Genomic DNA, 14093 nt, shown 5'->3' on the forward strand with positions numbered 1-14093 from the left:
CTGCACCCCATGGGAGACCAGGAGAAGCACCTGGCTCCTGGCTCCTGCCTTCGGATCAGCGCGGTGCGCCGGCCGCGGCGGCCATTGGAGGGTGAACCAACAGCAAAAAGAAGACCTCTCCCTCTCTCTCTCTCACTGTCCACTCTGCCTGTAAAAAAATAATAATAATTAACTTATTCCAAAGGTTCTTACAGGAACAAATAACTGCTATATCTCAAGCCATTTTGCAGGAGAGACACAAGACTACTCTTCTTCAATCAATCTGATCAGACCACCCTCCCACTTAAGTCCTGGCTCCATGTCTACACCCCATATCAGCAGGAAGTAGCCGGGGGTAAACCAGCACCCCATCTCCTCATCTATACTCAGAGTCAGGATTGATGGAACAGAGACATAAGCCTCAGCCATTCTCAGTCATTGCCCAAAATGTAGATAAACACTGGAACGTATCCCTTGTCCTTGAATCTCAGTTGGGTCTCATGGCCAATGGCCTTCACACCCACCCTGCATATTATTCCAGGTTCCCAGGGCCCCGCCCAGTTCCAGGAATTCCCCTCTGCCTGCTGCCCCCTACCCTAGCCCCAGCCCCACCCCTCCCAAAATATGAAAAGACCTGGCCCCTGGGGGTCGGGGCCTTCTGCCATGTGTTCCATCAATGTGCACGAGGACAGATGGTCACCCACTTTTTTTTTTTTTGACAGAGTGGACAGTGAGAGAGAGAGACAGAGAGAAAGGTCTTCCTTTGCCGTTGGTTCCCCCTCCAATGGCTGCCGCCACCGCGCTGATCCGAAGGCAGGAGCCAGGTGCTTCTCCTGGTCTCCCATGGGGTGCAGGGCCCAAGCACTTGGGCCATCCTCCACTGCACTCCCTGGCCACAGCAGAGAGCTGGACTGGAAGAGGGGCAACCGGGACAGAATCCAGCACCCCGACCGGGACTAGAACCCGGTGTGCTGGCGCCGCAAGGCAGAGGATTAGCCTAGTGAGCCGCAGCGCCTGCCAAGTCACCCACTTTTACAAATTTATTTGAATGAATTTGCTCTGGTTGTAAATTCGTACACTGCCTCCTCTCTATTCCGCACTTCTTTTCCTTACATTACTTGTGAGGAGGCACCAATCTGCAACTCTTCCTAACAGTCGTCAAGTCTGGAAGCTTCCCAACCAGGGACAAGCTTTGCTGTGGCTTCACACCTGGCCTCTCGTAGCCCAGCCCATCTTAAAGACTTACATCTGGTATTTGGCACTGTCCTAAGGGTTCCCACAGGTTCCTCAAGCTCACCTGTGGTCCTAGGTTGCCCGGTAGAAACCACTCACCACCATAGTACAGCCATGCAGGCTGTTGAGCTGATTAGCACAGAAACTTCAGTGTTAGAAGTTACAAGTCTGATCCTTGACTACTTCAAATCTACTAGGTACCCTGGGTAAGTTAAAACGTTTTTAAAATGAGAGTAATAATACCTAACACAAAGAGTGGTTACAAGGTTTAAATGGTATAATTAAAGTGTTTCAGCTAATCCCTGATTCATAGTAATTCTTAAAGATAGCTGTAGTTACAGTGTGGTTATTTTCTCCTTATTAAACTGTTTCTAATAAACCGTTTCTTTATGCCCCTTTAGCCGGTGAGTTCCTACAGGGAAGGCTCTCTACTGCTGTTCGTGGTTTTTCCGTCCATGCAGGTGAGCATTTCTCAGGTGTAGTTTAAGACTACTGCACCACGTACCTGAGGTCTTTTATAAAAGGTGGCTCTCCACACACTCCCAACTTTAATCTCCCAAAGTTGCACTCAGAAATACGGGTTTATGCAAGCAGTAAATGAGCCGTATGTAACCTAACACTTGAGAATACCACCGAACATGTGAGTGCTTATCAAACATTGATTGAATCAAGTAACTGCATGATCCTGTGACTGATTAAGCGGCCCTGTGGGTCATTTACAAGTTGCTTTGTCATTGGGAACAAAAACGACCTGTCCATGACCCACCATTCACTGCTGCTAAGAACACCGTACTACAGACTGCTAATTGTACAGGACGAAGGTCGATTTAGGCTCCCAGTTCTGGTCCACGTTCAAGGGGATGCATCTGGTGAAGGTCTTCCTGCTGGCAGAGTTCCCAGGCGGTGCAAGCGTTACACAGTGTGTGTGCCCTCAGTCTTCTCTCTGAGAAAGCCAAGAGTGTTCAGTCCCAGCGGCTACACCCTGAAGGCCTTACCTGATCCTGCCCACCTCTCAAAGGCTCCACTCGAACCACCCCAGCTGGATTAAATTTCTACCTTCTTCACACCTCACAACGCAGATTCAACTCAAATGGGGGGGGGGGGGCGCGGTATCTGCATGCTAAGTGCATGCTAGGTGCGCAGTACACAGGGTTGAGCTTGTCCGTGACGCATGGATGGAAACCAGGAACACACAGTCAAACCTGAGCCCAGCTCCGGTCATCTGTTACTCAGAAGAAAAGGAGAGATGAATCCCATACCCACACCCCGTTCCCTGTCACTCCTGCTAACACAGCTCAACATCACTTTTAAAGGGAAACTGCTTTTATGGAGACAGTCCCTCGTTGCAGACGTATCCATCAGTTCTGCCATTTAAATACCCGAAATGAGAATTTGTCTTAGCAGTTAAGGAGGTTTATCCAACCTCAAAATACATGTGGCTGCTATTTGTTCTTTTTTGAATTATAAAAGCAATAAATGTTTATAGAAGAAAACCTGGAAGATAAGGATGAATATAAGGAACAAAATAAAACGTCAACCATAATCCCTCCATATATTATTGCTTTCATCTGAATGCTGTTACCGTCATCTTATTTTATTAGCATGTGTGTTTTTATGCAGCTCATAACTTTACCGAGCTTGGGTAGGCATCAACTACATCATAAAATGGATCCCAAATATTATTTCCAATAGCTACGTAATACTGTCATGGCTATGCCACCATTGCCATTTCATTCTCCTCTTGGACATGTAGATTATTTTCAAAGTCTCATTAATAAAAATAATGCTTTCTTGAATGTCCTTTTATAAATCCAATTTTTTTGCCTTTGTTATTTGCTTATGATAAATGCCTGGAAGTCTGGGTATTGCAACAGAAGTCAAGAACGTTTCCAAAGCTCGGGATGTATATTGCAAACTGCCTTCCAGAGAGTCTGTAAAAATTTATGTTCCTGTAGAGAGTCTGATCATCTCTCTCAGTGATATTTTCTGATGTTCCCCCCTTCTTGTAATGGGACTCATTCTTCCTTGGCTAAAAGAAAAAGTTCTAAAAACTTGGGAAGGCACAGAAGCAAAGTGAGTCTCCTGGGAAGAGGTGCCCCTCCCTGAGACGTTTGTCTCCAAGGGAACAAGGGCAGGCTCCCCGGGGAGGGGGGCTATTGGGGGCATTTCCGCAGCCTTGCTGAGCCCCCTGCGTTTCTAGAAGGGAGAAACTCTGAGGTTCATCCTGGGGACGCACAATCAACTCCCCCCTGAGCCTCGAAGATTCCCCCAATCCTAAAGGATGCTGCAGCCTTGAGAAGGCTCTTTGAGAATGGCGTGGGAGCACCAGGGCAGGCCAGGCTGTTATCCGCAGGCAATCAGAGGGTTGGGAGAGTGGGAATCTCCTCCTCCAGGTGGACCCTGAGAGAAACAAGACTCGGCAAAGACCAGGCCATTCTCAGCCTCTCCTCTCTCTTCCGGTTTCCCCGTTCACCTTCTCATTCTGCCACCACCACCCAAGGAGCATGCAGGAGCCAACAAAGGACGCTTGTGCAAGGCTGCGGGGGAGCTGACCCATGAAGGGACTGTTAACTCAGAAGCCGCCTCCCTGCTGAGCTCTGCTCCTCCTGACCAAGAGGCCCTGCTGACCAAGAGCCCCTGCTGCACCGTGGCCTCCACTCCACCCCTCTGAAAAACAGCTCAGCCTCGCCTGCTCCATCAGCCAGCCTGCACGTAGTACAGAGAATACAAATGCTGGCTGGAGATACGCCAGGTTATGACTGCACCAAAGGACTCTGATGGAGCCGAGGGCAGAACCTGTGAGTGTTCCTCCAAGACCTGTCACTGCCTGCATTTCCCACCCTCCCGCGGGGTGGGGCCGTGCAACTAGCTTTGGGCAGTGTGGTGTGAGATCACTACCTGTGTGGACATTCAGACGCTCACTTCCGAGTTGAGACTCTTAAGAGAAAGGCAGCCCTTGGATGTTCCTCCCATCTGCCACATGACCATGGAAGCTGGGTGTCTTGATGCATCTGGTATTGTGAGTAAGAAATAAAAGTGTGGTTTTATCTGATAAAACAGCTAACTTCATCCTAATTGAGATACAAGCAGAAACCTGGGTTGGGGAGTTTTTGTTTAAATATGTTGGTTACAAAAGCATCCTTTGACTTCCTTGCCCCAAATTCCTGCAGGCTCAGAGCCTGTGTTGGCCTGGGAGCAGCCCATGGAGGATTGGAAGGCCACCTCCCGCCTCATTCCCTGGGAACCTAGCTCCTGGAGCCATACCCACTCCCCCCTGGACTGACTCCTCACGGCTAACAGAATGGGACAAGTGGACAGATCTCCTGGACTTCAGGACCTGGTAAGTCACCCCAGGGCATCAGTATCCAGGCCAGCCTTTGTGCGGAAGGGGAGACTGGTCACCTGCCTGCAATCATAGCGTTTACATCTGTTGGGTCCTCTTAGGGAGGTAACAAGTCCCTAAGAGTAACAGCAATCATTGTGATTGCGCCCGTTGGTCCTCACAGGAAGTACCTGTCTGGTGTCTCTAACGGAAGAGAGTGTGTGTGTGGTGTGACTGTGTTTGTGGCTCCACGGCCCTGCTATGGAGCCTGATTGAGCCCTAACTGAGGTTCTGTTCTACGAAAGGAGAGCGGCCAGGCGGGCAAAGCGATCACAGTCCGGATGGGTGCCTATTCCAGAGGTCTTTGTCTCTTGTTTTGCGACATGGACCAAGGGGGTGCACATTATGGGAAAATATCATACAAAACCAACTGTTCTGGACTGTATGATAAAAACTTTAAAAAGGGTTGCAAACATAAAATTGTGTTCTGAATGGAAAAAAACAAAAGAGAAGGAGATTTTAGACTTTTTTCCTCTCTTTGGTTTGTGGTATGTTAACTCCACCCCTTTGCTGGGAGTGGGGAGGAGAAAGGTCAGCTGCCTGTCAGCATGGGGCAGTGATACTTGAAAGTCTCCTAGGTCAAGTTAATCTCCACTGGGCTTTTCGCCTGTGACACCCCAGTCACTCTGGGGACCCGTCTCGCAGCTGCCTGGACAAATTTGTATCAGAAACGGTCCCAGGTATCTGACTGGGTGCAACCTGGGACACCTGTATGGTCAAAGCCTAGGCTCAAATTCGACTTGAAGTCTAGGGAGACATACTTGATAAGTAACAATCTTATGCATAAAAATGCCAGAGTTATGGCTTTTGTGGTAATTTTATAAAATGTAACTGGACACTGAGTTTGAAAAAATTTCTTTTAAAACCAAAAAGACGACTGCTGTAAAAGAAATGCTTTTGCTGTGTAACCTGCCAGGATTGTCTGCTTACTGGGTTTAGCAGATCCAGCAAGGCAACAGTGAGTCATCAGAGCTTTATCATGGCCTCTAAGGTGGATCTTAAATAGATAAAAATTTTTGGTTTAATAAAGTGAAGGGCCAACCTTTGATGTAAAATAGCTGTCACAGGCCACTCCCCATCTAAGATGAGGGCAGAGTAGACACTGCCACAGCTCTTCAGGGAAACCTGTGTGGGTGGGCAGGAAGGAGTGGCCATGGGCCACAGGGCAGGGCCAATCAGAGGGAGGGCCAGGGGGCCCGACACTCTCGGCGCCAGGCACTGTGGAGGGAGTCGTGGCGCCTGTGATGCGTGCTGCTCCTCCTGCTCGCCAGGGAGCCCAGACCGCCTGCTGGCCCAGCAAGGAGCTCCAGAGGTCACAGGGAAGGTGAGCCTGGTGATAACCAGATCGGCAGAGCACCCAAGTGAGTTCCCGTGTGTGAGTTCCTGCTTACAAATTACCTCAGCCCCTCGGAGATGGTTCTACCCTGGCAGGAAGGGACCGAGCAGAATTCTTGTGGCCAGGACTCAGCCCTGGTCTAGAAATCTAGGGCCCACCGGGACTTCACAGACTCTGCATCAGTTCTCCATGGAGAGCCCCCACGGCTGCCGCCTCCCCATCTCCTTCCTCCAAGGCCAGAGGCCCCTCCTCTACCACAGAGACCACCACCACGACCCGAGCAACGTGAACTCTCAGAGAGCCCACTACCTGCTTCACCCCACCACCACCACCTGAGGAACCTGAACAGACAGGGCCGTGTCTCCATTCAGCCGAGAGCCAGCGACTACAGGGGGCTGCCGCTGGAGGCAGCAGCAGCAGCAGTGGCATTTCCGGAGTACAGGTACTGCTAATGCCCCTGCGAGAGATCAGAGGGTCCCCGCAGGCTGCCCAAGACAGCACTGTGCAGGAGACAGGGCCAAGAGCTTCTAGGGGACAGCTGGCGTCTGTCGCATTTGGATCCCCAACTACTCCCTGATAGGCCCCTCCATGAAGTTACAAAAGGGGGAGGGGAGAACAATTTAAATGGGGACAACAGCAACCAGGGGCCTTTCTGTGGGAGTCCTGAATCCACTCGGGTCTGAGACATCTCCCCCACGCTTTCCTAGTGTCAGGAAATCAAAAACACAGAGGCGCCGTGCATCTGGGGAGCCTCACCGTTCCCACAGTTTGTCCCAGCTGCAAATCAGGGAAACACCCTGTGCCTCCCGGTCCCCATCACTGCCCCAGCTGTGAATCAGGGACCCCCCCACCCCCGTCTCACAGTACCTGCTATCCTCTCCTGCTGCTCCAGCCCGCATCCCATGGTTCGGCCGCTCCAATCCATCTCCCGCCTATCTCCCAATTCCTCTAAGGATGCTCTCGACAGTTCTTCACCCTAATAAAACTTTTTCTTTGCTCAGCGTGGTCTTGGTTGTCATTCTCAGTCGTGGTTGAAAACCGTAACAGCTGGTGCCAAAACCCAGCAGGGACCAGTGGCCACTGGGTCTGGCCCCTCCACGGCTGAGCCAGAGCGACCAGAACTGCCAATCACAGCCTGCTGGAGCCTCGGGCCACCTGCAGCGCCGGCTTCTCACTGAGCATCCCGGTCATTTTAACTTTCAGTTGAAATCCTCCTCTGACTGTTCTTTTGACAGGCAGAGTGGACAATGAGAGAGAGAGAGACAGAGAGAAAGGTCTTCCTTTGCCGTTGGTTTACCCTCCAATGGTCACTGCAGCCGGCGCACTGTGCTGATCCGAAGCCAGGAGCCAGGTGCTTCTCCTGGTCTCCCATGGGGTGCAGGGCCCAAGCACTTGGGCCATCCTCCACTGCACTCCCTGGCCACAGCAGAGAGCTGGCCTGGAAGAGGGGCAACCAGGACAGAATCCAGTGCCCCGACCGGAACTAGAACCCGGTGTGCCGGCACCGCAAGGCGGAGGATTAGCCTATTGAGCCGTGGTGCCGGCCCGCTCTGACTATTCTTGCCTGATCTCCCACAGCTTCACCGGGTCCCTCACAGCCGTCGCTGACACTGCTAACGCTGAGTGGATCTCTCGTCTCGGAGTTGTCTGTCTGCTGTCTTTTGCTGTAAAAGGTCGTGGCAGCACGCCCAACAGCCTCCCTCGGCCCCCAGGCCTCTCCCAGTCTCAGTCACGGACGCCTGTACTAGAGGCCAGAGCCTCTCTCTGCAGTGTGCCGCCCCTCGCAGGGGATGCCTCTCAAGGTGACCCCCACACTCTCCTGATCCTCTCACCTTCCTATGCAGTGCCACCCACCCCCTCCTTTCTCTCTTGTTTCGTTCACATCTGCCCTCGCTCCGGCCTCGGCTGCCCCTTGGTCCCAGACCATTTATAGGAGGGTTCTCCTCAGTGCCTGCTTCCTTGTCCTGATACACTCGTGCCTCTCGCTCACCTGTCTCTAAAACACTATGGGGGCCTCTAATTTTGAGTCTGCTACCGGACTGACCTGGCTCCAGTGCCTCCTTCGGCCCCTCCAGGCCTTGGGACTTAGAGAAACCATCAAGCCTCGCTGCCCAGTCTTTTACTGTAACATGGTGTGGCCTCAATACAAGCTCGATAATCAGTCCCAGTGGCCGGAGAATGGCACCTTTGACTGTGACACTTTACATGATTCAGATAATTTTGCCACCGCATGGGCAAGTGGCCTGAAATTCCTAATGTTCAAGCGTTCCTCACCCTTCGCTCTGGTCCCTCTCTCTGTAGTCCCTGCCGTACCCATCAGATGCGCCTGGCGAGGGCCCCCATCAAGCCCCTCGAGGACCCCAACTCTCCCAATCAGCCACAAACCCCGACCCTAGTCTTTCCTCGCAACTTTGACGTTGAAGATGCCGCCCCTCCTCAGGCTTAGGCGCCCCCTCCTCCTCCTCCTCCTTCTCCATCCCCTTGTTCACCTTCTCCCATCTCACCTCCCCCAGTGGCGGCACCAGATCTCGTACTGATGGACTTTCCCCTCCAAGAGGTTGCTGGGGCAGAGGGCATTGTTGGTCCATGTCCCATTCTCCATGGCAGACCTCTCCCAAATCGAGAAGCAACTAGGTTCCTTTTCTAATGATCCTGCCTCTTATGCCAACGAATTGTGATATTGGTTACTCGGGCACATGACCTTGCTTGGCATGATCTATGTGTTATCCTCTCCTCTACCCTCATGGCTGACAAGGAAAGGGTGTGGACCTCGGCCCAGGCTCATGCAGATGACACACACCCAACTGATGTAGCACATGTTGTTCCCGCACTGACCCACACAGAAAAAAGCTAAATGCCTAGATGACAGGATCTGTTACATGTAGCCTTTAAAGTCTTTAATGGGAGGGAGGGACAGGAACAGGCCCACTGGGCCTCTAGAGACAGACCAAAGTACCAGCACCTGGCAGCTGCCCTGGGGTCTCTTCCCAAGAAGATGAGCCAGAGGCGACAGACACCCCCGGGCCAGGCTTCAAGTGCAGCAACGCCGGACACCCGGCAAAGGACTGCCCCACACCTCGTCCTCAGCTACACCCCTGCCCAGTGTGGTGAGGAGGGACACAGGAAGGGAGACTGTCCGTCCCTGCCTCGTCAGACGGTCAGTCATACAACCCCCTCCTCCCCAAGGGCCTTGGCAATCTTCTGGGACTAGCAACAGATGACGGACACAGCCCTGGGACCTCAGCCCCTCCCATGACCATCACCGTCACCTCTGAGGAACCAGGGTAACTGTCCAGGTAGCAGGTGAGCCTTTATCCTTTCTCACCAGCGGTCAATTGAAGCATCAGAGACAGGTTCTAAAACGGCATCATGGCTCACCAAGCAAAACAAAGGAATGTGAGTGTGCCAAGAAAATAAAAAAACAGCATATATAAAAGTTCAGAAGCATGAAAGAGCATGATAAGTTCAAGTAACTACAAACAGACCAGTGCTGGTAGGGCACTTTCTCAATCAATGGTCCTGCCAGCCCATAACGGGCAGACCTTCCTTTCCTATATTCCAGTTATGTGCACTGATGGTGGGCTCCACCAGCCACCTACCTCGGGGCCACTTCCAGGTGCTGTCTGTGGGTCTCTGGTTACACGTAGTTTTTAGTCATGCCCTCCTGTCCCACTCCCTTACTGGGTCAAGACCTCCTCTCCTAGCTGCACATCTCCCTATCTTTTCTGCCCTTCTCTCCCAACTTGTCCTCTCCATTAACCCCAATGCTGACTTCCTCACAGCAGACAAACTCACATCCCCTGCCGCCCTCAGTCAAACGGCCTCATTAAGAGTCATCTCCCTAAACTCTCACCTGAACTCCACCTGCCTGGGACCCATCCTTTCCTCTCCCTGTGGCCCTAACTCGCATCCAAGCCACTCCTCGCACTCCCACCTTTCTCAGCCCCTTGAACTTGTGTATGGACGGCCTTTTCTCCCAGCAGACCCTCCCCCTTTCCAACCCCATCCCCTCCAGGATCATCTACCGCCCCTCACTCTATGGAGACAGCCCCTCTGAGAACATGCCAGCAAGGTTCTAACCGAGCCCCACTCCGATCCTGTAACCCAGACTCTCAGATCTGGGGATGGGTCTTTCTCAAAGGCTCGCCCTCAGGCTCCAGCCCTGATGGACAGGTCCACACCTGGTGGTCCTCACTACTCTGACTGCTGCCAGAATCTCCCAGCACCCTCCCTGGATACATCTCTCCCAGCTTAAAAAGGCACCCACTGTGATTTCCACTCCACAAGATAACACTTCACCGGACACATGTTGTACAACAGAGAAGTACTCCTGCCAACAGGTGGGTCCCACCAAGGTCAAGATCACCAGATCATCACCCCTTCCCATAATCTCTGAATAACAGTTCCCTGGGTATCAATAAGCACCCTGGGTATCAATAAGTTCCCTGGGTATCAATAAGCACCCTGGGTATCAATAAGTTCCCTGGGCATCAATAAGCACCCTGTCCCCCTCCACCTCCTTCTGCTCCTCACGTTCACCTCAGCCCTCTTCCTTCCCAAATGTACGTGCCCCTCCCGCCTAAGCCACCTGCTATGAGTCCAAGAGACAACCATTCCGATGCTCCTTCGCTCCTCACCAGCACTGAGGTAACTGCCCGCCCTGGTGGAACTCTTGGTTGTGGCTGATTTTACAAATCCCCCAGAACAAAGGTCTGTATGACACCCTCCACTCACTGGGGTTAAAGCAACGGGGCAGGGCACTTTAACTGAAAACAGGAGGCTGCTGGGGTTAAGATGGCGCTCAAGGGCCATTCAGTGGCGACCCTTCCACCCTCCCACAAAGACTCAAACCACCTCGCCTTCCGCGCCCTGACTGGCGCTCGTATGTCTCCTCAATCTACCAGCTCCTCAACTCACCCAACTCTGGCTGAGGGTTGCTGGATCTGCTGCACCCTGTTACCTTCCTTTACAACAATTGAGGTCCCCAAAACTCTACTCCTACTCCCACCACTGAGACAGGCTCTCCCCTACTCACCAGCCTCCCTCACCCGAAAATCCTACACCAGTGTTTCGGTCTAAGCTCATCACCATCTCTTCACCTGCTGTCCTCTAACCCCTTTTCCAAGTCCACTCTGTGATTCCATGACCCCCATACCTTCAGGGAATTGCTTAACTGGAGACAACTTCTTCCAGCGTGGGGGCCCCCCGTTCCACTGTCTGCCACCCAAAGCTACCGACATCTGCATTCCAGTAATTGTCCTCCCAGAGGGCTTGGTGGTGCCCCAAGACCAACCTCTTCCTATACTGGTTTTTCAAACACCCACATTAAAAGGGACATAGTGTCCTTCCTCTCCTCACAGCACTGGGTGTTCCTACAGGAGTGGGGACAGGGGTTGCTCCTCAGCTACAGCAGCTAACACACACCATGAATGCCGAACCAGACAAGTTGCAGCCTCCATCACAAACCTGCAGGACCAGACTGCCTCCCTGGCTGAAGTGGCCCTTCAGACAGAAGGGCGTTAGACCTTTTATTAGCAGAGAAAGGGGGAACGTGTGTTTCTGGGAGAACCATGCTGGAGTGGTCAGAGACGTGGCACAGTGACTCAGAGGACGTCTTGCTAAGCGACAGCAGGAGTCCTGAGGGCAGCAAGGATGGGGCCTGCTCTTCTCTCTCCTCCCTTGGCTTCTCCCGGTTCTGGGACCCGTAATACCCACTGGTACTGTACTTCTTTTGCCCCTTGCCTCCTCCACTTCCTACAGGACCATATCAGGAGCATCAGTGTCCAGGCGTTTAACCAGATGCTACGGAGCAGTTACAGCCACCAGCCACACCCACCAGCCTCATAAATGAACACCCCGTCTTCCAGGCTGGGCTAAACCCACTCTGCCCCCACTCAGCAGGAAGCAGCTGGACAACTGTCGCCGCCCCTACTTCCTGTACCAGAAAGGCTGGAAATGTGAGAGTCCTGAATCCACTCAGTTCTGAGACATCTCCCCCACTCTTTCCTGGCATCAGGAAAACAAAAACACAGAGGCGCCATGCACCTGCAGAGCCTCACCCTCCCACAATCAGTCCCAGCTGCAAATCAGAGAAATGCCCTGTGTCTCCTGGTCCCTATCACTGCCCCACTTGTGAATCAAGCAGCCCTGGGACTCCCTGTGTTAAGGACTCCCTGTCTCACAGTACCTGCTATCCTCTCCCGCTGCTCCAGCCTGCATCCCACATCCCGTTGTTCGGCCACTCCAACCCATCTCCCACCTATCTCCCTCCTCTGTGGACACAAGTTCCCTATAAAGCCCCAGCCCTACAAGTAAGCCCCGAGCTCCTCTCCCCCTGAGGCTGCCCCCCGCAGTTCCTCTCCGTAATAAAACTCTTTGCTCAGCGTGGTCTTGGTTGTCATTCTTGGTCGTGGTTGAAAACCCAACACTTTCTTACTCTTAAAAAGACTCTGCTAGATGCACCTGCTTTAGGACTCCTCAATGTGACCCACAGATTCAATTTGTCCATGAAAAGAAATGGTTTTGGAGGTCCTATCCCAAAATATAGGACCCTGAAAGTGACCTGGCCTACCTGCCCAGACAGACACAGTGATGGCTGGCTGGCCCCCTAGCGGCTACTGCTCTCCTGGCGAAAGAGGCAGACAAACTGACTATGGGACAAACCCTAAATACTAAGGCCCCACAAGCAGGCACAGCCCTGATGGATCACCGAGGGCTCGAAGGGCTCACCAGCTCACGCATGAGCCGACCAGGGCCTCCCCTCTAAGAACCCCCGAGTGTATCTGGAAGCTGTCAGAAGGCTGAACCCAGCCACCTTTCTCCCTGCAGACCATGATTGCATTGCAATGACCAATGACGTTCACTGGAGTCGCCCAGACCTCACGGGCCAGCCTCTGCCTTCTGCAGACTGCATCCTCTACAGGGATGTAGCAGCTCCCTCCTGGATGGTAAACGCCTTCCAGGGCAGCAGTGGTAACGGAAATAGAACCAGTGGGCTGGTCAGCACAATGGGCAGAGCTGCTAGCCTCAATCAGAGCCCTGGGAATTGAGCAAGGGACAAAAGGTAAACATGTACAGACTCCAGGTATGATTAACCACCCTCCACACCCACGGAGCTCTGCACAGAGAGAGAGAGGACTTTTCACTGCAGGGGGAAAGGCCATTAAAAACCCAACTGAGAGCCTACGGCTCCTGGAAGGAGTCTGGGAGCCGGCAGTGGGTGCTGTTACTCACTGCTGGGGACGTCAAAACGGAGAAAACCCCATGACCAAGGGAAACCAGAAGGCTGACTTAGAGGCAAAACAGGAAGCCATGATGATGGCTCCTCAGGCCCCTACCAGAAAGATACTGATTGCGTTCATTTCGCCTGAACACCCAACGTGTACCCCAGATGGAGAAAGCTGGATAAGAGGAAAAAGGGCATCAAGACTTTGGATGGATGGCGGCGTCTTCCTGACAAACACCTTTTTGTCCCAGATCACCTGGCCTACTCCCAGCTTCATCAGTTTCACAAAAACACATGGAGAAAACAGCATTAGAAGCTCTGGTCAACTGGCATTATTATGTGGCTAAACTCCCCTAAACTTGTGCCACCAGCAATGCCAAACAGGGCTGACCCCCAGGCTCCAGAAATATAAAGAACCTGACAAAGCCTGTTTGAAGGCCTAGAGATAGACTTTGCTGAACCACTGCCCAGCAGAGGGTTGGATACCTGTTGGTTAGTTTGTACCACTCAGGCTGGGTGGAGGCGTCCCCACCAGAAAGCCAGAGAAGGCGGAGTTTTGCTAACATTTCGCCCAGGCATGGGATGCCTACCTCCATTGGGTCAGATAAAGGGCCGGCCTTCATGGCTGAAATCACACAGAGACTGGCAAAGGCCCCACAAGTTAAACGGAACTTACATGCAATTTACCTGCCTCAGAGTTCAGGGAAAGTTGAGTGCATGAACCAGACCCTAAAACAAGCCCTAAGTGAGTTTTGTCAGGAGACCCAATTGCCCTGGACATCGGTGCTGCCCATAGTTCTCCAAATGAGATGCTCACCCCAAGCAGGAATCAAACTCTCACCCTGTGAGATTCTGTTCAGTAGGCCCCCACCTGTTATAGAGATTCCCGGGACAAGAGAGAAGTAGGGAATTTAGAAATCCATGCCCAGCTACAGATC

General features: G+C 52.6%; 1 long non-coding RNA gene across 1 annotated transcript; it reads left to right on the forward strand.

The window, feature by feature from the left end:
* Nucleotides 1–1301: 1301 nt before the first annotated feature.
* On the forward strand, nt 1302–4544 carry LOC149120630 (uncharacterized). Its single transcript, XR_016226074.1, has 3 exons — nt 1302–1418; nt 1614–1673; nt 4383–4544. It is a non-coding gene; the product is annotated as an uncharacterized LOC149120630 (long non-coding RNA).
* Nucleotides 4545–14093: the final 9549 nt, after the last annotated feature.

The sequence above is a fragment of the Oryctolagus cuniculus genome, chromosome 19 (assembly GCF_051225735.1).
Source record: "Oryctolagus cuniculus isolate XC-2025 breed Fujian yellow rabbit chromosome 19, ASM5122573v1, whole genome shotgun sequence".
Lineage (NCBI taxonomy): Eukaryota > Metazoa > Chordata > Mammalia > Lagomorpha > Leporidae > Oryctolagus > Oryctolagus cuniculus.